A 24,395-nucleotide genomic window follows, 5' to 3' on the forward strand; every position below is an offset into this window, starting at 1 on the left:
AACCTGAGAACTCCGTGGTGATCCTTGGACGCACCTCTAGGTGTGGAAGATATGCAAGTTTGATGCACCTCTAGATGTTATTAAGCCTCATTTCTAGGCACTCTTAATCAAATCAATGTTCAAGTTATAATAGGAATTTGGTTTGACAACTCTTATTGGGCCATGGGATGAGAAACCAAGTCCATCTAGGTTTCTTATTCTCCAAATACTATGTCTGGATTGATCCTCTATAAAAAGAGTTACGTAGGCACATTGTGAGGGTACGTCTTTGAGAGTTCTGAGAAGGAAAACATAAATCCTAGCAATCTCAACTATTTCTTAAGCACAAATCAACGCACTCCGATGATTTCTCCGATTACCAACCACCGCTGCAAATCTTGATTCCGATCGCGAACCTTAAATCTTTGTTAAACAAATTACTCCGTTAACATGTATTGTATCCTAGCCTCCAAGAACTTATGATCTCTTGCATAAAAAAATTAAATTTATAATGAACCAATCAGATTGCCTTTTATTATCATCATTGTTTTACTAGCCTCTCCTAGATTAAAAGCTTTAACAACCCCACGCATCTTGTTGAGCTTGTCTTTCCTTTTCGATAAGATTAATTTTTATTCTCCCGGCGGATTTAAATATTTTACCTAACTCCTTGGCCTGGATATTCACTAAAATGTCGGTGAAAAAATTATTCTATTTTATTTCTAACATCCTCATATGGTAAGGAACCAGTCCATCAAAAATTTCAAGTTGTTAGGTTGGCAGAGGAAGATCATTTTCAGAATTTCATATTAGAATCTTATATTAGCAATGAATGCCCTTTTTAAGATCTTATATTAGTACTAGGTCGCAACACGTGCGAATCACAAGGACGAGATTAAAATGATATCAAGTTATTATTTTCATAAAATTAAATCTCAGAATAATTCATGTAAAAATACAGATTAAAATAAATAAATAAATAAATAAATGTTGTTAAATTATGTAAATAAAAGAAATTGAAGTCAAGTGTAATTATAAAATTTCACCGTATAATTCTTTTTTTACTAATATGGCTTATAAATCTAGTTATACTTCTAGCTATACACCTAATTATTTTACTTGTTATATTAATCTAACATGTTCGCTTTTAATAATACAATTATTTAAAACTAAATCGACGTTTGGATGAACACTACCAAATAGAAATTAATGTGAAAATAAAGTATACAGAGAGTGGAATTCAATTCGTATTAGCTGAGATTTGATTATATAAAATTTTAAAAATAGTTATATAAGTTTTTTAGTGAGTACCAAGATTTAGTAATTTTGTGTTCTAATAGAACATGTGATTTCGCTTAATAGTATCGATAGTGGATAACAAGTGCGAAGCAGATTAAAATCTTCAATTGGTATTTGTATTGTGAAACACGGATCAAAATTAATATATTAATATGAAATATTATATTTATACTTGTAAAGAATAATTATGTAGTTAAAAGGGATTAAATCAAATATGAAATTTCCCATAATAATTATAGTTCTGCATTGTTATACTTATTATACAAATATAACATATTAATTTTATTTCTGTGAAACAATTGTATAACTATCTTATGAAAGATATATTTGTTATTTTATATAATGTAATAATAATTATAATTATTTGATAATTATCTTATAATTAGCCTTTTCAGTAATTTATTTAATATTACTTAATATTGATAAGAAAATATTTTTCAAATTAAAAGTAAATAAATGATTGATGAACACTAACTTAGAGAAAATAAAATTAGAGAGAATAGAAGTCTATTTGTGTTAGGTGAGTACAAAACTGTTGTACTTTTATATTTATATAATTTTGTCCCTTAATAAAACATTGTTTCCCTAATTAGTAAGGAGTATATAATTTAATTATCATATCAACCAAATATTTGTTTTTCAGAGTTCTAAGAAACGGAATTTTCCCGAAAAATCGGCCGAAAAATCGCTGATCAAAGAGCTACTGATCTGATAAGGTAAAATCGCCGAAAAAATGTTTTCCTACCAAATAGGTCAAATTATTGAAAATCGGGTCAACTTGGAACGCTTGATGGTTTCTGATAAGTAGATATTATATCTACTTGGAACGCTTCATTACAAGCTTAAGTTGGTATTTTGAACACAAGTTGTTGGTATTTTTGATGTGTTTTTGTGTTTGTGCATTACAGGCACTAGTTGCAGGAAGAATGTAGCTTTTATTAAATATATTGTGAAACGATCCAAGAATCTGAAGTCAAGGCCATTCCCAAATTGTAGAGAATTTCGTTATTTTCGTGTGGGCGGTTGAATCGCCTGATTCTGACGAGCAGAACTCAAAATACGGCCAAAAGAAGAATTGTCAGAAAATTTCCAGAAGGCCAGCGCGGTCGTGCCAGAACCAACGCGCCGCGCTCCAGAAATCACTATTCCAGCGCGGCCACGGCCGAAAGTAGCGCGCCCGCGCCCTTTTTCTGCACCAGAATCCTGATTTTAGTCAAATTTGAAGATTTTGTGAGTCGTAGTCATCCTGGAGCTTATATATATCAATAAAAAGACATTTTTAACAACACGGAGCGAGGGGAGAGCAATAAGACCTAGAGAGCACGAGAAGGCTACAGAGAAGAAGACTTTTGTTTTCTTTAGTATAGTTGATACTTGGAAGCTTGTTTTCGATTTGTCTTTGAACCCTAGTACTCTTATATTATTTATTATCATACTTTCATTGGAACCCTTGGTGACGATGAGTTCGGTTATGAACTGATCTTTATCGTGGGGTTCTAACGGATTTACTTATAGATTTCTATAGTTAATTTTTTTCAATATCTTGGTGTGTGGTGATTGATTGATATTCTAGTATTGGTTGTGCGTATTCATCTTATGTGCATAGCTAACATATAAGATAGCGTGTTAATCTCCATTGAAGCGAAAGTGAATATAGAGATTTAGAACTTGTCATGCTAGCATAGGTTCATGTATTTGTTATGCATGATTCGTAGGTAATTTTAATCATATTACTTGCCCTATGTAATCACAATAGATAACTTGTTCATTAAACCTTTATGTTGTCAAATTCTATAGACATATAGGGTCTCAACATAATTGGTGTCTATTCAGCTTCTATCTCTTTTGTAAATATCTGGTAGTAGGGTATTCGTACAACGAAAGTTGGCGTTTACTAGTTTCGTGTTATCTGATTAGTTGTCATCACCATTGCATGCTAAGGTTAAGAACAATGACTTTGAATGAAGTATTTAATGAAGTTAGAATCTCATGTTGTCTCATATAGTTAATTCAATCACTTTTAATCTCTTAGTTAATTGCATGATAGTTTATTTCTTAGTTATAAACATCTCAACTTGTTATTATCTTAGCATTGAGCGATAGCCATACCATTGTTGCATAGGTGTATAATATTAAGTAACCAAAAAGAGTCTCTGTGGGAACGAATCTGATTTATATTTTATACTACTTGCGAACGCTTATGCTTGCGTGAATTTTAGCGCGTGTTTTCGTCCTAACAAGTTTTTGGCGCCGCTGCCGGGGACTCGGTGTTAATTTTTAGTTTATGTGCTTGACATCAGTGGTCGTTAAAGTTCACTGACTCGAATTCTTTTACTTTCACGGTTTACTTGTTTGTATTTCAGGTACTCATTACAATGGGAGATCCAGTAGCACCAACGAAAGTGTTGATGGATTTTTCTCAACCCAAGATCAATGACATTCAATCTAGCATTGTCAGGCCAGCGATCGTAGCTAATACCTTTAAAATCAAGCCTGGCATGATTCAGATGGTACATAATTCAATCTAGTTTTGGGGTTCTCCGGCGGAAGATCCTAATATGCATATTAGGGATTTTATCGAGATCTGTGACATTTTCAAGTTTAACAATTTTTCTGAAGATGCTATAAAGCTGAGGCTTTTTCCATTCTCTCTGAGGGACAAGTCTAAGAGCTGGTTACACTCTCTACCAGCTGGTTCTATCACTACTTGGGAGGATCTTGCTCATAAGTTTCTTCCTAAATTCTTCCATATAGCGAAGATAGTTGCACTCAGGAATGCTCTTACTCAATTTGCGCAGCAATCGAGCGAAACTCTATGTGAAGCTTGGGAGCGCTACAAGGAGATGCTTAGGAAGTGTCCTTATCATGGCATGCCTAATTGGATGATCATCGATTGTTTTTATAATGGGTTGGGAGCACAGTCTAGACCCATGCTTGATGCAGCATCAGGTGGAGCATTACGGGAAAAGAGCTATGAGGAAGCTTTTGGTCTAATTAACTGATGGTTGCTAATGAATATCAGTATCCAACCCAGAGATTGCCACAGGGCAAGGTAGCAGGAGTTCTGGAAGTGGATACAGCTACGACTATCTCTCCTCAACTAAAGGCGTTGTCTATGAAGATCGATTCTCTGGCTAACTTTGGTGTTAATCAGATAACCAGTGTTTGTGAGCTATGCGCAGGTTCACATGCGATGGAGCAATGTGTTGTATCTAGTGAATCAACTAAGTTTGTGAGCAACTTTCAGAGATCGCAGCAACCAGCTCCAGCCACTTATCATCCTGATAACTGGAATCATCCTAACTTCAGCTGGAGCGAAAATCAGAGTGCGATGCAATAGCCTTATCAACAGTATGCAGTAAAGCAATTCAACCCTCCTGGTTTCCAACAATCGCAATATGCACCAAGACAACAACTCCAACTTCAACAATAAACTCATAGAGGTGCAGGTCTATCTTCGAATAGGAAATCTGAATTGGAGGAGTTGCGACCTATGTGCAAAAAGCAGGCTCTTATATGCCAAAGTCAGGCTATTTCTATCAAGACTCTGGAGAACCAAATAGGGTAAATTGTTAACGCCTTATTGAATCGACCATTAGGAATGCTTCCTAGTGATACAGAAGCAAATCCAGATAAGACGGAAGTTAACGAACACGTGAACGCCATCACCTTGAGGTCCGGAAAGGTCGCACGCCCCCAAATTCAACAAAACAAAGAGTCTGAAAATTCTGTCCAGAATACATGTGCATCTGCACCCTTGAAAATTCCAGAAAATGAGGTTGTGGCTGAAGAAGAGGTGCTGAAGGATGCTGAGGTGGAACCAAGGAAGAAAGCTATTGTCAACACTCCTCCTGAGAGTAATACAGGGGAAAATAGGTCTATCCTTCACCTCCTTTTCCTAAAACGTTGCAGAAGCAGAAGTTGGATAAGCAATTTGCTAAGTTCTTGGAAGTTTTTAAGAAACTTCACATTAACATACCTTTTTCTGAAGCTCTTGAACAGATTCCTAGCTATGCGAAGTTTATGAAAGGAATTCTCTCTCGGAAAGTGAAGCTCGATGACTTATAGACCGTTGCTTCTAAAGAGGAATGCAGTGTTGTGCTGCAACAGAAGTTGCCTCTGAAGCTTAAAGATCTTGGAAGCTTCACTATTCCTTGCACCATCGGAAACTTATCGTTCGGCAAGTGTTTGTGTGACTTGGGAGCTAGCATCAATCTGATGCCCTTGTCAGTTTTCAAGAAACTTGGACTACCTGATCCAAAACCTGTGAAAATGTCTTTGCAGTTGGCTGATCGTTCCATCACTTATCCGCAAGGAGTAGTGAAGGATATCTTAGTTAAGGTGGATAAGCTCATCTTCCCTGCTGATTTTGTCATTCTAGACTTTGAGGAAGATAAGAAGATTCCCATTATCTTGGGAAAACCATTCTTGGCTACAGGCCGAACTATGATTGATGTGCAAAAAGGAGAGCTTACGATGAAGGTTCAAGATCAGAAGGTCACTTTTAGTGTGTTCAAGGCAATAAAGTTACCCACAGATAAAGAGCAGTGCTTTAAAGTAGAGTGGGTAGACTCTGTCGTGAATTCGGAGCTTGAGCAATTGCCAAAGTCAGCTACCTTAGAGAGATCCTTAATAGGGGAATCGGTTATTAAAGATGAAGAAGGAGCAGAGCAACTGCAGGTTTTGAATGCACCTTCGTGGAAGAGGAAGTTGGATATGCCATTCGATTCTCTTAGGTTAGCAGAGCTTAAAATTTGGCAGGAGCATCTCGAGCCATCGATTGAAGAAGCTCCCACACTTGAGCTCAACCCACTGCTAGGTTATTTGAGTTATGCATTTTCAGATGCATCCCCTTACAAGGGGTTGGAATATATCTATGATAATCTAAAGGGTGACTGTCCGATTCATCCCGTGCTTACAGAGGGTCCCTCTCGTACACCGCAAATAGTTGATAGGTTTCGTCTTGGGGATGCACAGTATAAAAGGTTGATTCGGCCTATTGAGGCCATGCATGACATCCACCAACGTTTTGCTGAAGATTTGATGCACGCTCTCGGTACTGTTTTCCGAGACACTGGTGTCGAGGTTGATTGGCCACCTGATCCTCCACCCGAAGAGGGTGATCCTCCCGCTAAATAGGTATGCCTGAAATCCTTATTAATACCTTCAATGAGGACATTGAAAATTTTAAGTTTGGGGGTGATAATGCAAGGATTAGTTTGTGTGTGTCCATATAGATTCATATAGATTCATGTTGCATGTTTAATTATTTTTCATTCATATTTTTGCATGATTATTCATATAAGACATATTTATTTGTGTTTTTATGTGAGCTCATATAGTTGCATTTGCATGCATATAACATGATCCCTTAGGTTGAGTTATTTCTGATTGATTGGTCGATGTTGATTTGAGTGTAGCGATGTCGAATAGAGGGTTGATTAAGTCTAATGAATTGATTTGCATTCCCAGAAACAAAAAAATTCCACAAGTCTTATAGATTGCTTTTGAACTAGATCATGGTCATACTTGTTTATTTGTTGAGATTTAATCACTTGGTTATATTTAGAATTTTTGATATTCTCGTAATGATAAAAAAACACTAATTTTTAAACTGGAGAAAAACTTGGAATTCATTGTTAGTTGTGAATAAGGCTAGGCGTCAAATGACTAGTAGTCGACTCATAGTTTTATGAGTAGTCTAGGGTTGAATGAGATGGAGCGAAACACACTCATTCAGAAATCATTGAAAAAAAGAAAAAAAAAAGAAAAAAAAAAGAGAAACATAAAAAAAATAAAAGTATGTGTTTATGCATAATTGATCAAGAGTGAGCTCTTTAATACTCGATTATTAAGTTCTAGGGGACTTTGTGCCTAGTGACCTAAGGCTTTGATAGTTTGGGATTCGCTAACCTAACGCTCGCTATATGGATATTATTGTATAAGTCTTGTGGGACCTCACTCATTGTACGGTCAAATAAGCATCTTTGTTATGTGTTCAATAATAGCATGAATCCTTGTATAACTCTAGTAGGAAGGAAGTGTTGAGAGTCATTATGCGTTTAACATCTATTATGTTCATAATCTTGTGATTGTTTTGATGAAAGATAAGTTATGGTTATTGATCTAGTATCCAGAGTATATCTGCTAAGCATCCCACACACACACATTTCTGGTTTGTGAGTTGGTTTATGGGATTTATTCGAGCTCTTTTTTGAGTCATTGCATTCTTAGAGGCATCGGCTTATTCATTTGGTTATGGTTATTCTGAGGGGATCGATGGCATTGTCATTTAGTCACATTCACGTAGTTGCATTCATGCATTAGGTTTGTTTTATAGATTTGAGTCTGTTTATGCTTGAGGAAAAACATCGTTTCAAGTTTGGTGGTGTGATAAGTGGATTTTATATCTACTTGGAATGCTTCATTACAAGCTTAAGTTGGTGTTTTGGACTCAAGTTGTTGGTACTTTTGATGTGTTTTTGTGTTTGTACATTACAGGGACTAGTTGGAGGATGAATGGAGCTTTTATTGAATATATGCTGAAAAGAGCCAATAATCTGAATTTAAGGACATTCCCAAATTATAAAGAATCTCATTAGCTTTGCGTGGGAAGTTGAATCGCCTAATTCTGATGAACAGAACTCAAGATACGGCCAAAAGAAGAATTGTCAGAAAATTTCCAAAAGGCCAGCGCGGCCGCTCCAGAATCAGCGCGCCCACGCTCCAGAAATCACTATTCCAACACGGCCGTGGCCGAAAGTAGCACGCCCACGCCCTGTTTATTAATTGATATTAATAAAAAGACATTTTTAACAACACGGAGCGAGGGGAGAGCAATAAGAAGACCTAAAGAGCACGAGAAGGCTACATAGAAGAAGACTTTTGTTTTCTTTAGTATAGTTAATACTTGGATGCTTGTTTTCGATTTGTCTTTAAACCCTAGTACTCTTATATTGTTTATTATCATGCTTTTATTGGAACCCATGGTGACGATGAGTTCGATTATGAATTAATCGTTATCGTTGGGTTCTAACGGATTTACTTATGGATTTCTATAGTTAATTTATTTCAATATCTTGGTGTGTGGTGATTGATTGATATCCTAGTATTGGTTGTACTTATTCGTCTTATGTGCGTAGCTAACATATAAGATAGCGTGTTAATCTCTATTGAAGCGAAAGTGGATATAGAGATTTATAAATTGTCATGCTAACATAGGTTCATGTATTTGTTATGCATGATTCATAGGTAATTATAACCATATTACTTGCCCTATGTAATCACGATAGATAACTTGTTCATTAAACCTTTATGTTGTCAAATTCTATAGACATATAGGGTCTCAACATAATTGGTGTATATTCCGCTTCTATCTCTTTTGTGGATATCTGGTATTAGGGTATTCGTATAACGAAAGTTGGCATTTACTAGTTTCGTGTTATCTGATTAGTTGTCATCACCATTACATGCTAAGGTTAAGAACAATGACTATGAATGATGTATTTAATGAAGTTAGAATCCCATGTTGTTTCATATAGTTAATTCAATCTGTTTTAATCTCTTAGTTAATTGCATGATAGTTTATTTCTTAGTTATAAACATCTCAACTTGTTTTTGTCTTAGTATTGAGCAATAGCCATACCATTGTTGAATAGGTACATAATCTTAAGTTAACCAAAAAGAGTCTCTGTGGGAATGAATCTGATTTATATCTTATACTACTTGCGAACGCGTATACTTGCGTGATTTTTAGCACATGTTTTCGTCCTAACAATTTCTCAGAGGTTATAATGGATTGAGATCTGGTAGATTTAGGTTTTTCAGAAAATAGGTATACATGGAAGAGATCGAGGGGGACAGAGACATGGGTGCAAGAGAGGTTGGATCGAGGTTTGGCTACTAAAGAGTGGTTTGAGCTGTTCCAATGTGCAGATGTCCAGATTCTTTATATGTCCACGTCTGATCACATGCCCTTATTCTTGAAGTTGCATAAGAAAGTGTATTTACAGAAAAAATAAGATTTCGGTTTGAAAATATACGGATAAAAGAGAATAACTGAAACAGTATTATTCAGAAGTGCTGGACTGAGAACGAGATAAGCGGTTAATGGGAAAAAATTAAGTTGCAGATTATAAGGTATATGAATGAGATGAAAGGGTTGCGTACTTGTCGAGATGCTAAAGGGGTGAGACAGTATGGTGAAGCGCGATGAAACTATCTGAAGTTGCTTGAGAAGCAGGAAATATTTTAGCATCAAAGAGCTAAATAATTTTGGCTTCGAGATGGGGATAAAAATACAAGATTCTTTCATAAGTATGCATTTACGAGAAAGGAGCATAAAAAAATTAAAAGATTAAAGGACAAAAATGGGGAGTGGAAGGAAATGGAGGAGGAAATTTAGGAGGTAATTACAGATTACTTTAAAAAAAATTGAAAACCTCAAATTCCGGGAAAAGTTTTCAACTAGAATTCAGTTTAAGCAACTTGATGAAGAACAGAAGGAGGCCCTTATAATGCCAATTAAATATGTGGAAGTTAAGGCTTCTATTTTTTCTATGCACCAAGACAAGGCACCAGAATTGATGGTTTGAACCCTTTATTCTTAGAAGCATATTGGAATATAGTAGGCATTGTTGTGTGTGAGTTCTGTAGAAATTTTTTTTGCTACAGATATCTTGCCTGAAAATATTAATAAAACTTTGGTTTGCCTGATTCCTAAAGTAAAGCAACCAAAATGAGTTATGGACCTTAGGCCAATTTCTCTATGTAATGCATTGATGCGAATTTTGTCTAAAGTTATGGCTAATAGAGAGAAAGTGGTCCTTAATACGATAATTTCTGAGCAACAAAGTACCTTCATTGATCACCGACTTCTAACTGGTAATGCCATTATTACTTTTGAGGTCAACCATTATATTCGGAGGAAAATACAGGGGCTAGTGGATGTTTCTGGGTTAAAAGTGGATATTTCAAAGGCATATGATATGTTACAATGACACTTTATAGAGTTCATGCTTTATAAATTTAGTTTTCTTCAATTGTGGATTGATAGGGTTATGTAGTGTATAAGGTCGGTGTCTTATAGTTTTTTTAGGGATGTGCATGGAATACCTCAGCGCGGAGTTAGACAGGGAGATCCTATCGTACCCTGTATAAATTCTATACGCTGAAGGATTGAGTGTGATCTTGAAGCAGTATGAAGATAATGAGCTCATACATGGTTGTAGAGTTGCAAGGGGTACGCCTTCTGTATCTCATCTACTTTTTGCAGATGATTTTTATTTCTTTTTAAGGCTGTACATGCTGAAGCAGCTATTGAGAAGCATTTTACATAAATATGAATGTGTGTCGGGACAAATGGTGAATTATAATAAGTCGATTATAAGCTTTAGCCCTAATACAAAAGTTGAAGATCGAGCAGTGGTGTGTAATGTGCTACAAGTGCATAAGACAGCAACACTAGGGAGGTATCTTGGTATGCCGATTAATGTAGACCGAAATAAAGCTGAAGTATTTAATTTATTGAAAGAGAAGGTGCCCCAAAAACTGCAGGGTTGGGCTGGTAAGGATTTATCTAAGCAAGGCAAACTAACTTTATTATCTTCTGCAACTCAAACAATTCCTAATTTTTGGATCAATCTGTTTCTTATACCATCTGGGATTTGTAAGGATATAGAACGCAAGATGAATGGTTTTTTATGGGGAAGGGGGTTCACAAGAAAAGGGATAAAATGGATGTCATGGTCGAGGATATGTATGCCCAGAGTTGTGGGGGTTTAGGGGTAAGAGACTAGCAAAAGTTTATTTGGCCATGTTGGCAAAACATGGTATTACCCTTCAACGTCTTTTCTTGATGCAGAGGTGGGGAAAAAATCCCAGCTATGTGTGGAGAATTCTAATGGAGGCTATGGATGTTGTCAAGGTGAGGGCTATGCATTAAATTGGTGATGGGTGTGAAACAAGGGTCTGGCATGTACCGTGGTTACCTAATGTAGAAAATGGTTGTTTGATAACAATAATGCCTGAGTATCTGAAAGATATTAAAGTGAATAATTTGTTTGATGAAACAGGTACAAGGTGGGATATGGAGTTGATTAATGATGTGTTTAATAGTAGAGATGCTGAGTTAATTAAACGTGTGCCTATTGCTTTGTATGGGATTAGAGATGTTTGGTTCTAGTTACTAGATAACAGATAAATGTTTATAGTTAAAAGTTACTATCGGGGGCTGCAAGGGGAGTATAATAATGTGCATAAGAAGTTTTGGACAAAGCTATGCCAGGAAAAGTGACTCCGTTTTTATGGCGTACTTGTAAAAGATGTCTCCCAATGGTGTTTGCGTTAGCAGTGAAATAGGTTGTTGAAAGTGCAATGTGTCTTTGGTGCATACATCACATCGAAATGGATACTCATATGTTATTTACATGTGAGTTTGCAAGAATAGTGTGGTATAATACAGATGTACAACAGTTGCTGAATGTGTCTGTTAGATATATTTGAGATATCATGTCTAATATGTTTCATGTTTAGTTTTCAGATCTTAACAAACTGGAAATATCAGTACTTACTGGAATCAGTACTTACTGGAAGTCAGAACTTAAGGATATCAGAACTTAGATTATCAGAAGATAAATATCAGAAGATGGATATTAGAACTTAAGTACGGGAGGACTAACAGTTAAGGAATGAAGCTGATTTACAGGAAAGAAGATCGAGACTAATACAAAAGAAGACATGCATGGAAAGAGTTAGAGGACTGAAAGAATTGTATAAGATATCTGATTGATATATTTTAGGAGACAGAATTATATTACATATCAATTAGAAATTATCTTGTAACTGTGTACTATATAAACACAGACATAGGTTTACACTATATGTGTTATCATTATCGAGAAGATCATACATTATAACCTAGCAGCTCTCGTGATATTTGTTCATCACTGAGAGAGAACAATTCCATTGTAACAGAGTTTATTATATTGAATATATCTGTTTACTATTACTTGTGTTCGAAATTGATTTGATTGTATTATACACTATATTCAACCCCCTTCTACAGTGTTGTGTGACCTAACAGTATCACCTCATGTCACATCTTTCATAATCTTACGGAAGATTTTTCCCCGCTGCACGAGGGAGAAATGTGTTCAGGTTGGCTTAATCTGTTAGAGTATTTAGAATCAAAGAAACAAGTGGCTTTGTAACAGGATTAATGGGTCTGCATTTGGAGTAAGGCTAAAGTTATGTTTTTTTTAACAAATTGGAATGAGGATCATGTAATGGCAAACGGTAAGAATATGGGTGACCATGTATGGAGGAGTCCAATGGATGGTTAGATAAAGGTCAACACGGACACTGCTGTGTTTCATAATGGAAGCATTGGTCTAGTTGTGTTCTTCGAAGCTCACAGGGTGCATTCCTGCGTGCAAAAAATGGAAAGGTAGATGGAGCTTGAAATTCGAGGGAGGCTAAAGTTATAGGATTGAAAGAAGCTTTGTCGTGGGTGATTGCAAGGAAGTTTGATCAATATATTATTGAAACTGATTGCCAAGTGCATGCTGATGTGTGTAATGGAAATGCAAGGGAAGGATTCTTTGGTACAATTATTCGGGATTATACCCAACTTTTGAACACACATAAAGCTGATGCTAGTTAAGTTTGTATATTATTCCGCGAATAGGGCGGTGCATGAACTAGTAAGAACTGCCTATTCTATTCTATGTCAATGGTCGGATATTCCGCCTAAGTTTATTATAAATGTACTAGATATGGATATGATTTAAGTAATGCAAGTACGTTTTATTCAAAGGAAAAAAGGTACAACATATTTTAACAATGATATGAGCCACTATATCCATGGACCATACTACATAATGCCCAATTTTATGGCCCGATTTCTGTTTATTAAGATGACCCTGTATCACATAACATTTATATTTGACATATAAATTTTAATCATAATATTAAATTATATTTGATTTTATTCGAATTTAATATTTCATTAAATTCTCGATTTTTAATAAATCGTAAATCGGTCGCTCAACCGATTTGGTCTGAATTCCGATTTCTATAACTATGGTTATTTTAGATAATTTAATATAATTAATATTATCTTATATATATTTTATAATTAGTTTTTTTCAATATTCTTTATTTAATATTACTTAATTATTGATAAAAAATATAATTTTTAAATTAATAGTAAATATATACATTTGGATAAACACTAACTAATAAAAACAAAATTTAGATAAAATAAAAGTCAATTTGTGTTAGATAGGTACCAAAATTTATTAATTTGATACTTCAATACTTTTATGTACCAATAAAATATAATCTAGATATTAAGAAAGAGTACGGATTTTAAGAAGTTTCATTCCTCACTTCCCATAATCACACATTTTTCCTTTGAACCCTCCATTTTATTACCGTACAATTGTCCAAGGTCCTACGGTGAATCGATGAATCTGCCCTAAAGCCAAAGACCCTTCATTGTCTCTTCATAGTTCATAGCATTTCTTTTTCCATTAAGCTAAAGAGGTTTTTTTAATATATTTCTAAATATAAAGGGTAAATTTTTTCTTAAAAGTTATAGCTTTAAATTATAATAAAAATAAAATTTTGACTATTTTTATTTGATAAACATTTTTTTTTGGCATTTTAAAAATCCGATCTTAATTTTTGTAAGATGAATAAATATCTACTAATAAAGGTTAGCAGGGCCGACCCTTGGGTAAGGCGACCAAGGCGGCCGCCTAGGGCACCACCGCGCACAGGGGCACAAAAATATTTCAATAACATATGTATATAGGTGTATTTATTTTTTATATTATTTATTTTTTATATTTTTATATTTTGAAAATACAAATTTTAATTAGAATACATTAACATATATGTGATTGGGGGACATATTAAAATTTTAAAATATATTATTATCTTTGTGATAACTTTATTTTAAAATTAAAATATAATTTACTTTAATTTACTTTAAAAATATAATTAATAAATTTATTTAATAAACAAAACAAAGTAAAAATGTGAAAGGTTTGGAGAAATTGAGTTTTTGGACTATGCGCGTCTATACCCATTACCCCAGGTGGCCAGATGAAGTCATATAATAAAAGTACAAAACCCTCTCCTTCCCTCTCTTAGCTACCGAATAAAATACAGAACACTGGAAGTCATCGACTCATCGTGAAGATCGGATCATCTGTGCTTTGCAATCAGCAATTATAACACATGTATGGTTTAAAGATTTCTATTCTAATTACTTTTTTAATAATATTGTAATTTACTATTTGTTTATTATTATTTTTCAATTTAAGGATTTGAAGTGAATAATTAGAGAATAATTGAGATTTGTTTTTGTAAAAAGTAGTATGTCTTTTGTGATTTACTGATTTGGGATTGGTGACTAAAATTAATTGCATTATTTTGTTTGATGACTAGATAATTTGAAAATGAAGCATAACCGGTTATCGGGGTATCAAAAAAGGCAAAAGAAATTGAAAGCGGCGGAAGCAGAGAAATTATCCAAATGCTTGGATAGCTTATAGAATCGTTGTGACCATTCCTGTTATAGTGGTAGAGGAGGAAAGGACATTTTCTAGATTGAAACTGATCAAATATTATCTCCGCTCTTCGATGTCTAAAGATAGACTTAATGGATTGGCTTTATTGTCTATTGAAAGTGAGCTGGTAAGTTCTCTAGATTATAGCAAAATCATAGAGAGATTCACATCTCAAAAGCCTAGAAAAAAGTTTCAAAATTAATAAAGGTAAACTCATTTTTATAACTTTATTTTGACATTGTTGTGTACTAGTAATGATGACTGTTCTATATTCATGATACTACATCAGTGGGGAGGTTGAAAACTTGGATATTTAGCGTACACGAAATTTATTATATTCACTTGCTACTTTAGATTCAAGTAAGTTTTCTTTCATATAATGAATATATCTTATTGTGATTTTTTTGTTATGAATATGGGGCACCATTTTTGAATCCCGCCTAGGACATCCAAATACATAGGGCCGGCCCGGAAGGTTAGTGTAATGAATTTGAAAAAAACTTTTTCGGAAAATGTACCCGTGCTAAACTATAATAATTAAAATTAGGATTTACAATTTGTAAATTTACATCTGACAAACTGATAAGTGGCATTTTATACCACTTAGAACGTCTTAAAATGGCATAAATTGGTGTCTTGAAATCAAGTATTTTGTGTATTTGATGCGTTTTTCTAGTGTTTATGCATTTCAGGGTATTAGTTGCATTTCGGGGGAGGAATCATCAAGAATAAGCCTTGGCATGTGTTCACCATTGCGAGAGGAAAGGAACGGGCAGATTACGGCGAAGAAACGGAGCAAACTTGGATTTTTTCCAGTAGAGGCCTGCGCGCCCGCGCAGCTATGCTGAGCGGCCGCGCAGGGTCGGGAATTTTGCTGAATTATTTTAGACTTCTAATTCTGTTTGGCTTCCAACTTCTATGAAATCTGAGTTTTATGGGACTATTATATAAGTAGATTTGAGACGTTTTCACAGGGGGGTTTGGAAAAAAAGAAGATTGTGTTTTACGCAAGAAGCGAAGGAGATAAGGAAGAAGACCGATTTAGCACACCGCAACGAAGAGGAAGCATATTTTCTTGTGATTCTTGTTTCGTTGTAACGTTGGATGCTAGTTTTCTTGCTTTGACTTATTTACTCTTGTGACGTACTCTGTTTTAATATAATTAGTTTAGTTATTATTTTCTTGTGTTTGTTTATCATGATTTCATATGAACCCATGATGGCGATAAGTTCTATTATGGGCTAATCGTGATCATGGGGTTGCAACGGATTTATTATGGAATTCTTTAGTTAATTGTTTAATACTTTAGTGTGTGATGATTGTTTGATATCTAGTATTGGTTGTGCGTATTCGTCTTATGTGCGTCGCGAACATATAAGATAGGGTGTTAATCTCTTGTGAAGCGACGGTGGATCTTGAGATTTAGAACTTGCCATGCTAGCATAGGTTCATGTACGTTGTGCATGATTAGTGGATAACTCTAACAGTTTTATTTGCCCTATGTAATCAAAAAGAATAACTTGTGCTTAAATCGTTGTGTTGTCAATTTCTGTAGACATATGGGAACTCAACATAATTCATGACTATTCAACTTCTATCTTAATTGTGGATGCTTGGTAGAATGGTATTAGTACAATAAAAGTTGGCTTTTATCAGTTTCGTGTTATTCGATTAATATCATCACTGTCACATGCTAAAGGTAATAACAATGGCTATAGAAGAAAGTAATAATGAAGTTGTGATCTCATGAGTGTTTATTATTGATAAATTGAAGTATTAGTTAAGTGGTTAATTAAGTCGTTAATTATAGTTAATATTTAATCAACAATTTTAAGTGTTATTATCTTAACATTGAGAAGTAATCATACATTGGTGAGTGAGTTTAATTAGACAATAATTTAGTCTGAGTCTCTGAGGGAACGAACTAGAAAGTATTCTATATTACTTGCGAACGCGTATACTTGCGTGAATATTAGCACGTGTTTTCGCCCTAACAAGTTTTTGGCGCCGCTGCCGAGGACTCGGCGTATTTGTTTATTTTATGTACTTACCATCATTGGTCATTAGGACTCAGTGATTAGGACGTAGTAGTTACTTATTTTTTTCTTCTTTTTTTTCGGTTGTGTTTCAGGTACTTTAGCAAGCGTTTATGCAAACTCGTTCTCGTGCTCGCAAGAGGACTTTAGATACAGCTGAGGAGACAGACGAAGTTCTTGATATTCCGGAGAAGTTAGATTTTGAGGATTCGGATTCAGGAACTGAGCAGAAAGAACCAGTAAACATGGGAGATCGTATTGTTCAAGCTGATCCAGCTCTTATGGATTTTTCTCGGCCTAAAATTGATGACATTCAGTCAAGCATCCTTCATCCGGCTATTCAAGCTAACACCTTTGAAATCAAGCCGGGCACTATTCAGATGGTGCAGAATTCTGTTTCTTTTGGAGGAACGGCAACTGAAGACCCCAACATGCACATAAGGAATTTTGTCGAGATCTGCAGCACTTTTAAGTATAATGGCGTGACTGATGAGGCTATCAAGTTGAGGCTTTTCCCATTCTCACTAAGGGACAAGGCTAAAGACTGGTTACATTCTAAACCAGCTGGGTCCATCACTACGTGGCAAGATCTTGCGCAAAAGTTTCTGGTGAAGTTTTATCCGATGGCAAAGACTGCTGCTATGAGGAGTGCTCTTACTCAATTTGCGCAGCAACCTACGGAGTCTATGTGCGAGGCTTGGGAACGCTACAAGGAAATGTTGAGAAAATGTCCACATCATGGAATGCCGGATTGGATGGTGATCACTGGTTTCTATAATGGTTTGGGGGCTCAATCTCGGCCCATGCTCGATGCAGCAGCTGGAGGCGCCTTATGGGCTAAAAGTTATACTGAGGCGTATAATCTTATAGAGACGATGGCTGCAAATGAGCATCAAAACCCAACTCAGAGGATGACGTCAGGCAAGGTAGCAGGTATTCTGGAAGTTAATGCAGCCACCGCTATTGCAGCCCAGCTCCAAGCGTTATCAATGAAGGTTGATTCTTTGGCTATGTATGGAGTTAATCAAATAGCTATGGTTTGTGAGCTTTGTGCAGGTTCTCATGCTACAGATCAGTGTTCTCTTGTCAACGAATCTGTTCAGTATGTGAATAATTATCAGCGACAACAGCAGCTTGTGCCAGCAACCTATCATCCTAACAACAGAAATCATCCAAATTTCAACTGGGGGAATAATCAGAATGCTATTCAGCCACCATATCAGCAAGGAGTGAGTAAACAGTTTAACCCACCTGGATTCCAGCAACCTCAGCAGTATGCTACAAGGCAATCATATCCTCAACAAGGAAGTGCAGCTGCACCTACTAGTGCTGATTTTGAGGAACTTAAGCTGTTGTGCAAGAGTCAGGCGGTTTCTATCAAGACCTTGGAAAATCAAATCGGTCAATTAGCCAATGCAGTGCTCAATCGTCAACCTGGCACTCTTTCCAGTGACACGGAAGTACCAGGCAGGAAGGAAGCTAAAGAGCAAGTCAAGGCTATTACCTTAAGGTCTGGAAAAGTAGCTGATGCTGAAAAGGCAAAAGAATTAGAAGCTGAAATTAGAGGTGAAGAATCTAAGCAAAAGGAGAAAGTGGCGGAACCAAGGAAGACTACTGTTGAACACACTCTGCCTGAGGCTAATACAGGGGAGAAACAGCTCTATCATCCACCACCTTTTCCTAAGAGATTGCAGCAACAAAAGCTGGATAGACAGTTCGGGAAGTTTCTGGAGGTGTTCAAGAAACTTCACATCAATATACCTTTCGTTGAAGCTCTTGAACAAATGCCTAGTTATGCGAAGTTTATGAAGACTATTCTGTCAAGGAAGGTGAAACTGGATGACCTTGAAACCGTTGCTCTCACGGAAGAATGCAGCGCTGTTCTGTAACAAAAGTTACCACCAAAACTGAAAGATCCAGGAAGCTTCACCATTCCTTGCACAATTGGCAATCTGACGTTTGACAAGTGCCTTTGTGATTTGGGAGCAAGCATTAATCTGATGCCGTTGTCGATCTTTAAAAAACTGGATCTGCCTGATCCAAAACCCACATACATGTCACTACAATTGGCTGACCGTTCCATTACTTACCCAAGGGGCATAGTTGAGGATGTGCTCGTCAAGGTGGATAAACTCTTCTTTCCTGCAGATTTTGTTATTCTGGATTTTGAGGAAGATAAGAAGATTCCCATAATCTTGGGAAGGCCTTTCTTGGCTACTGGCCGTACCTTGATAGATGTGCAAAAAGGGGAACTTACTATGCGGGTCCAAGATCAGGATGTGACCTTCAACGTATTCAAGGCAATGAAATTCCCTACAGAAGATGAGGAGTGCTTAAAAGTGGATGTGATTGATTCTGCGGTTACTTCGGAACTCGATCACATGCTAATGTCTGATGCATTGGAAAAGGCCTTAGTGGGGGATTTTGACAGCGATGATGAAGATAGCAACGAGCAATTACAATATCTGAACGCTTCTCCCTGGAAGCGAAAGCTGGACATACCATTTGAATCTCTTGGTACTTCTGACCTCAAGAACGCAGAAGGGAAGCTCAAACCATCAATAGAGGAAGCACTTACCTTGGAGCTCAAGCCATTACCTGAACACTTGAGGTATGCTTTTTTAGGTGATTCATCTACGTTACCTGTTATTATTTCATCTGACCTTTCAGGTAGTGAGGAAGACAAGCTCTTAAGGATTTTGAGAGAATTCAAATCGGCTATAGGATGGACCATAGCAGACATCAAGGGGATAAGTCCTTCATATTGTATGCATAAAATTCTGCTAGAGGAAGGTAGTAAGCCAACTGTGGAACAGTAGCGAAGACTGAATCCCATCATGAAGGAGGTGTTGAAGAAAGAAATTCTGAAATGGCTAGATGCAGGCATCATTTATCCTATTTCTGACAGCTCATGGGTGAGCCCCGTACAATGTGTACCTAAGAAGGGAGGTATCACTGTGGTCGCAAATGAAAAGAATGAGCTCATCCCTACTCGAACAGTTACAGGATGGAGAGTATGCATGGATTATAGAAAATTGAACAAAGCCACAAGGAAGGATCACTTCCCCCTTCCATTTATTGATCAGATGCTTGACAAATTGGCGGGTCATGAGTATTTTTGTCTTCTGGATGGTTATTCCGGGTATAATCAGATTTGTATTACACCAGAGGATCAGGAAAAGACTACCTTCACTTGTCCATTTGGCACGTTTGCTTTTCGCAGAGTTTCGTTTGGGTTATGTGGTGCCCCGGCCACCTTTCAGAGATGTATGATGGCTATATTCTCTGACATGATTGGAAATAACGTCGAAGTGTTCATGGATGACTTCTCCGTCTTTGGACACTCATATGATGAATGTTTGAATAATCTGCGCGCCGTACTCAAAAGATGCGTGGAAACTAATTTGGTGCTTAATTGGGAGAAATGTCACTTTATGGTGCGTGAAGGCATTATCCTTGGGCATAAGGTCTCTAGCAAGGGTCTGGAGGTGGACAAGGCCAAGGTGGGAGTCATTGAAAATCTTCCCCCACCTAATTCTGTGAAAGGAATCCGTAGTTTTCTTGGTCATGCGGGTTTTTATCGGCGATTCATCAAGGACTTTTCAAAGATATCTAAGCCGTTGTGCAATTTGCTTGAGAAAGATGTGCCGTTCAAATTTGATAATGAATGTTTGGCAGCATTCGAGACTCTCAAGAAGAGTTTGATCACGGCACCAGTCATTACAGCACCAGATTGGACAGAACCATTTGAGATGATGTGTGATGCGAGTGATTATACGGTAGGTGCAGTTCTGGGACAGCGCAAGAAAAATCTCTTCCATGTGGTCTACTATGCGAGTAAGACTTTAAATGGTGGTCAATTGAACTACACCACTACTGAGAAGGAGCTTTTGGCTATAGTTTTTGGCTTTGAGAAATTTCGATCTTATCTGCTTGGTACGAAAGTAACAGTATTCACTGATCATGCAGCTATTCGCTATCTGGTTTCCAAGAAGGATTCGAAGCCAAGACTCATTCGTTGGGTGCTTTTACTTCAGGAATTTGAGTTAGAGATCAAAGATAGAAAAGGTACTGAGAATCAAGTAGCTGACCATCTCTCCAGGTTGGAGAATTCCGATTCTACTTCACAAGATAGGACGTTAATCAATGAATCTTTTCCGGATGAGCAGTTGTTTGCAATTCAGGAGGAAGAACCATGGTTTGCAGATATTGTAAACTATCTCGTCAGCAATATAATGCCTCCTAATTTGACATCCGCTCAAAAGAAGAAGTTTCTGCATGAGGTGAAGTGGTATATGTGGGATGAACCATATTTGTTTAGACAGGGAGCTGACCAGATCATCAGGAGATGTATCCCGTTCTGTGAGATGGAGGGGATATTACGAGACTTCCATTCCACGGTTTATGGTGGAACTATGGCGGTGGGAAGACGGCAGCTCGTATTCTGCAAGCAGGTTTTTTCTGGCCTACTTTGTTCAAGGATGCTCATCATTTTGTTTTAAGGTGTGATCGTTGCCAAAGAGTGGGAAATTTGTCAAGGAAGGATGAAATGCCATTAAATGTGATGCTTGAAGTCGAGGTCTTTGATGTATGGGGAATCGATTTCATGGGGCCTTTTATCTCGTCTTGCAATAATCAGTACATCTTGCTGGCAGTCGATTATGTCTCAAAATGGGTCGAAGTTAAAGCTTTACCGATAAATGATGCAAAGGCAGTGCTAAATTTTCTTCATAAGCAAATTTTCACAAGGTTTGGAACACCTCGGGTAATCATAAGTGATGAAGGATCGCATTTTTGCAACCGAAAGTTCACTTCTATGATGCAGCGTTATAATGTGAATCGAGTAGCTACTGCCTATCATCCGCAAACAAATGGTCAAGCGGAAGTGTCTAACAGAGAGATAAAGCGCATTCTAGAGAAGGTTGTTTGTCCGTCAAGGAAGGATTGGTCTTTAAAGCTCGATGAAGCTGTTTGGGCTTACAGAACATCATACAAAACTCCACTTGGGATGTCACCGTTTCAGTTGGTGTACGGAAAGGGATGTCATCTACCTGCGGAGCTTGAGCATAAGGCCTACTGGGCATTGAAGAAGTTGAACCTGGATTTAGATGCAGCTGGTAAGAAAAGAATGCTTCAGCTTAATGAACTGGATGAATTTCGACTTCAAGCGTACGAAAATAACAAAATGTATAAGGAAAAGGTGAAGAGGTGACACAATAGGAAGCTACATCCTAAGTTATTTGTGCCAGGGCAACAAGTTCTTTTATTCAACTCTCGGCTCCGACTTTTTCCTGGGAAGTTGAAATCAAAGTGGTCTGGACCTTTTATTGTCAAAACTGTGTTTCCACATGGAGCGGTGGAAATTTTTGAGAATGATCCGGACCAAGCATTCAAGGTTAACGGTCAGCGGTTGAAGCACTACTATGGGGACATGGCAAACCGAGAAGTGGTTAGCGCCATTTTGTTGACTACTTGAGCAGGGTACGAAACGTCAAGCTAATGACGAAAAAGAAGCACTGCGTGGGAGGCAACCCATGAATTATTGTTACAGGAACCCTTAGAAGTTAATAACCTATCCAAAAACACAAAAAAATCAGAAAACAGGGGCTGAAAAAAAAAAAAAATTTCCAGTGACCCCCTGCGCGCCCGCGCAGCAAGCTGAGCGCCCGCGCAGCTATGCTGAGCGGTCGCGCAGGGGTCGAGTACCAGAAATTTTTTTTACAGTTCAGAAAAAAAAAACAAACAAACACAAAAACAGTTTTAGCCCATAAACCCACGATTTGTTCCCACTACCTCATCATTTTATCCCTTAATTCCCAAACCCTAATCTAATCCACACCCTATATATACATACACCTATCCTACATATCTCCCACAAAACTTCCTACACTTAAACCCTCTCACAAACATCAAATATCAGTTCTTACACGCTTTTATTCACGAATCAATGGCACCCAAGAGAGCACGCACTATTGACAGCAGCAGCACAGTTCCTACTGCTGATTCATCGAGGGGTACTGCTGCAAGGCCTCGGTTAACTGACAGAGCCGCGGAGGAGGAGTACACTAGGCTGTTGGGGAAGCCGATTCTGAAGGAGAGGGGGTTTTTGCCATCGGGGAGGGATGGTGAATTGCTACCCATGATTGCAGAAAAGGGGTGGATAGCTTTTTGTGAGTCACCCGAAGCGGTACCGATGAGCGTTGTTCGCGAGTTCTACGCGAACGCGAAGGCTGAAAAGAATGGGTTTTCTGTGGTCCGTTGGCTGACGGTTGATTATCATCCTGCGGCGATTCGCCGTGTGATTGGACAGCGAGAGAGGAAGCCCGAGGAGGAGAACTGGAATGAAAAGACTGCTGAGGATTTTGACTTGGATTTGATTTGTGCGACTCTCTGTCGACCGGGCACAGTTTGGACCTGCAGTACAGGCAATAATGAGTATCGTCACTTTCCGGCGATCGCCATGAACAGGTATGCCCGTGCATGGAATGCATTTATTTGTGCTAATATTTTGCCTTCTTCGCATACACACGAGGTCACAGTTGAGAGAGCACAGTTGTTGTGGGGAATTCTGAATGAGGAGTACTATATGGACCTTGGTGAGTTTATCTACCAAGGAATTCTGAAGTTTTTAAGGGGAGCGAAGCATATGAACATCCCTTATGCATCCACGGTTACGAAGCTATGCCGAGCAGTGGGAGTGAACTGGCTGGCTCATGAGCAGTTGCAGTTGCCAGTAGCTCCAATTGATTCTGGCACTCTGAATGGGATGCGGGAGTGGACCGGTGGTGAGCCTGAGGAGCATGGGCTGGGTTATCGTCTTCCAGGAGGGCGTCCACCACGAGGTGCTACTATGGCCAGGCCAGGGCGTGATGAGGCTGGTTCTTCAAGAGCTCAGGAGGGTGCTGGGATGGTTGATGCCCAGTATAGGAGGCTTTCACGGCGGATGGATGCCATGTATGAGACGCAGAGCAGGTTTGCTCAGGAGCTCACCCTTGCGTTAGGGACTGCTTTTCGAGGCCTTGGAGCTGATATCCAGTGGCTAGTTTTTGGTGAGGACTCTGCATACCCGCCACCTGATACTCCACCCACTGAGGGTGATGATGATGATGACTCCGAGTAGGTATACCCTGTGTTCCTTTCTACTACTTTCACTGAGGACAGTGAAGATTTTTAGTTTGGGGGTGGTAGTTAAGGAATATTGTGTGTGTGTCATTTAGTTGCATATTCATGATAGTTTAGTTCATATAATTGCATAATTTATGCCATATAGTTTTTTTTTATGAATGTCATGTAGCTCATGCATTTACCATGATCCCTTTTGTAATGATTTATCGACTGAATTGTGATATTGATGCGAGTGTAGTGATAGCATTAAAGTGATATTAAGTTGTGTAGGTTGATATGCATGCTAGAAACAATTGTAAGTCCACTAAGTCTTAGAGAATGCGTAAGGGCTAGATTGTTGTTATGATTTGGTTGTTTTCAAGGTCAATCTACTTATTAT

General features: G+C 37.6%; 2 non-coding genes across 2 annotated transcripts; both read right to left on the reverse strand.

Moving 5' to 3' along the window:
* Nucleotides 1-4,043: 4,043 nt before the first annotated feature.
* LOC141676031 (small nucleolar RNA R71) lies at nt 4,044-4,150 on the reverse strand. The gene has a single exon (XR_012556645.1). It is a non-coding gene; the product is annotated as a small nucleolar RNA R71 (small nucleolar RNA).
* A 13,379-nt stretch (nt 4,151-17,529) lies between these two features.
* Nucleotides 17,530-17,636, reverse strand: LOC141675775 (small nucleolar RNA R71). The gene has a single exon (XR_012556410.1). It is a non-coding gene; the product is annotated as a small nucleolar RNA R71 (small nucleolar RNA).
* Between the last annotated feature and the right edge of the window lie 6,759 nt (nt 17,637-24,395).

The sequence above is a fragment of the Apium graveolens genome, chromosome 7 (genome assembly GCF_009905375.1).
Source record: "Apium graveolens cultivar Ventura chromosome 7, ASM990537v1, whole genome shotgun sequence".
Lineage (NCBI taxonomy): Eukaryota > Viridiplantae > Streptophyta > Magnoliopsida > Apiales > Apiaceae > Apium > Apium graveolens.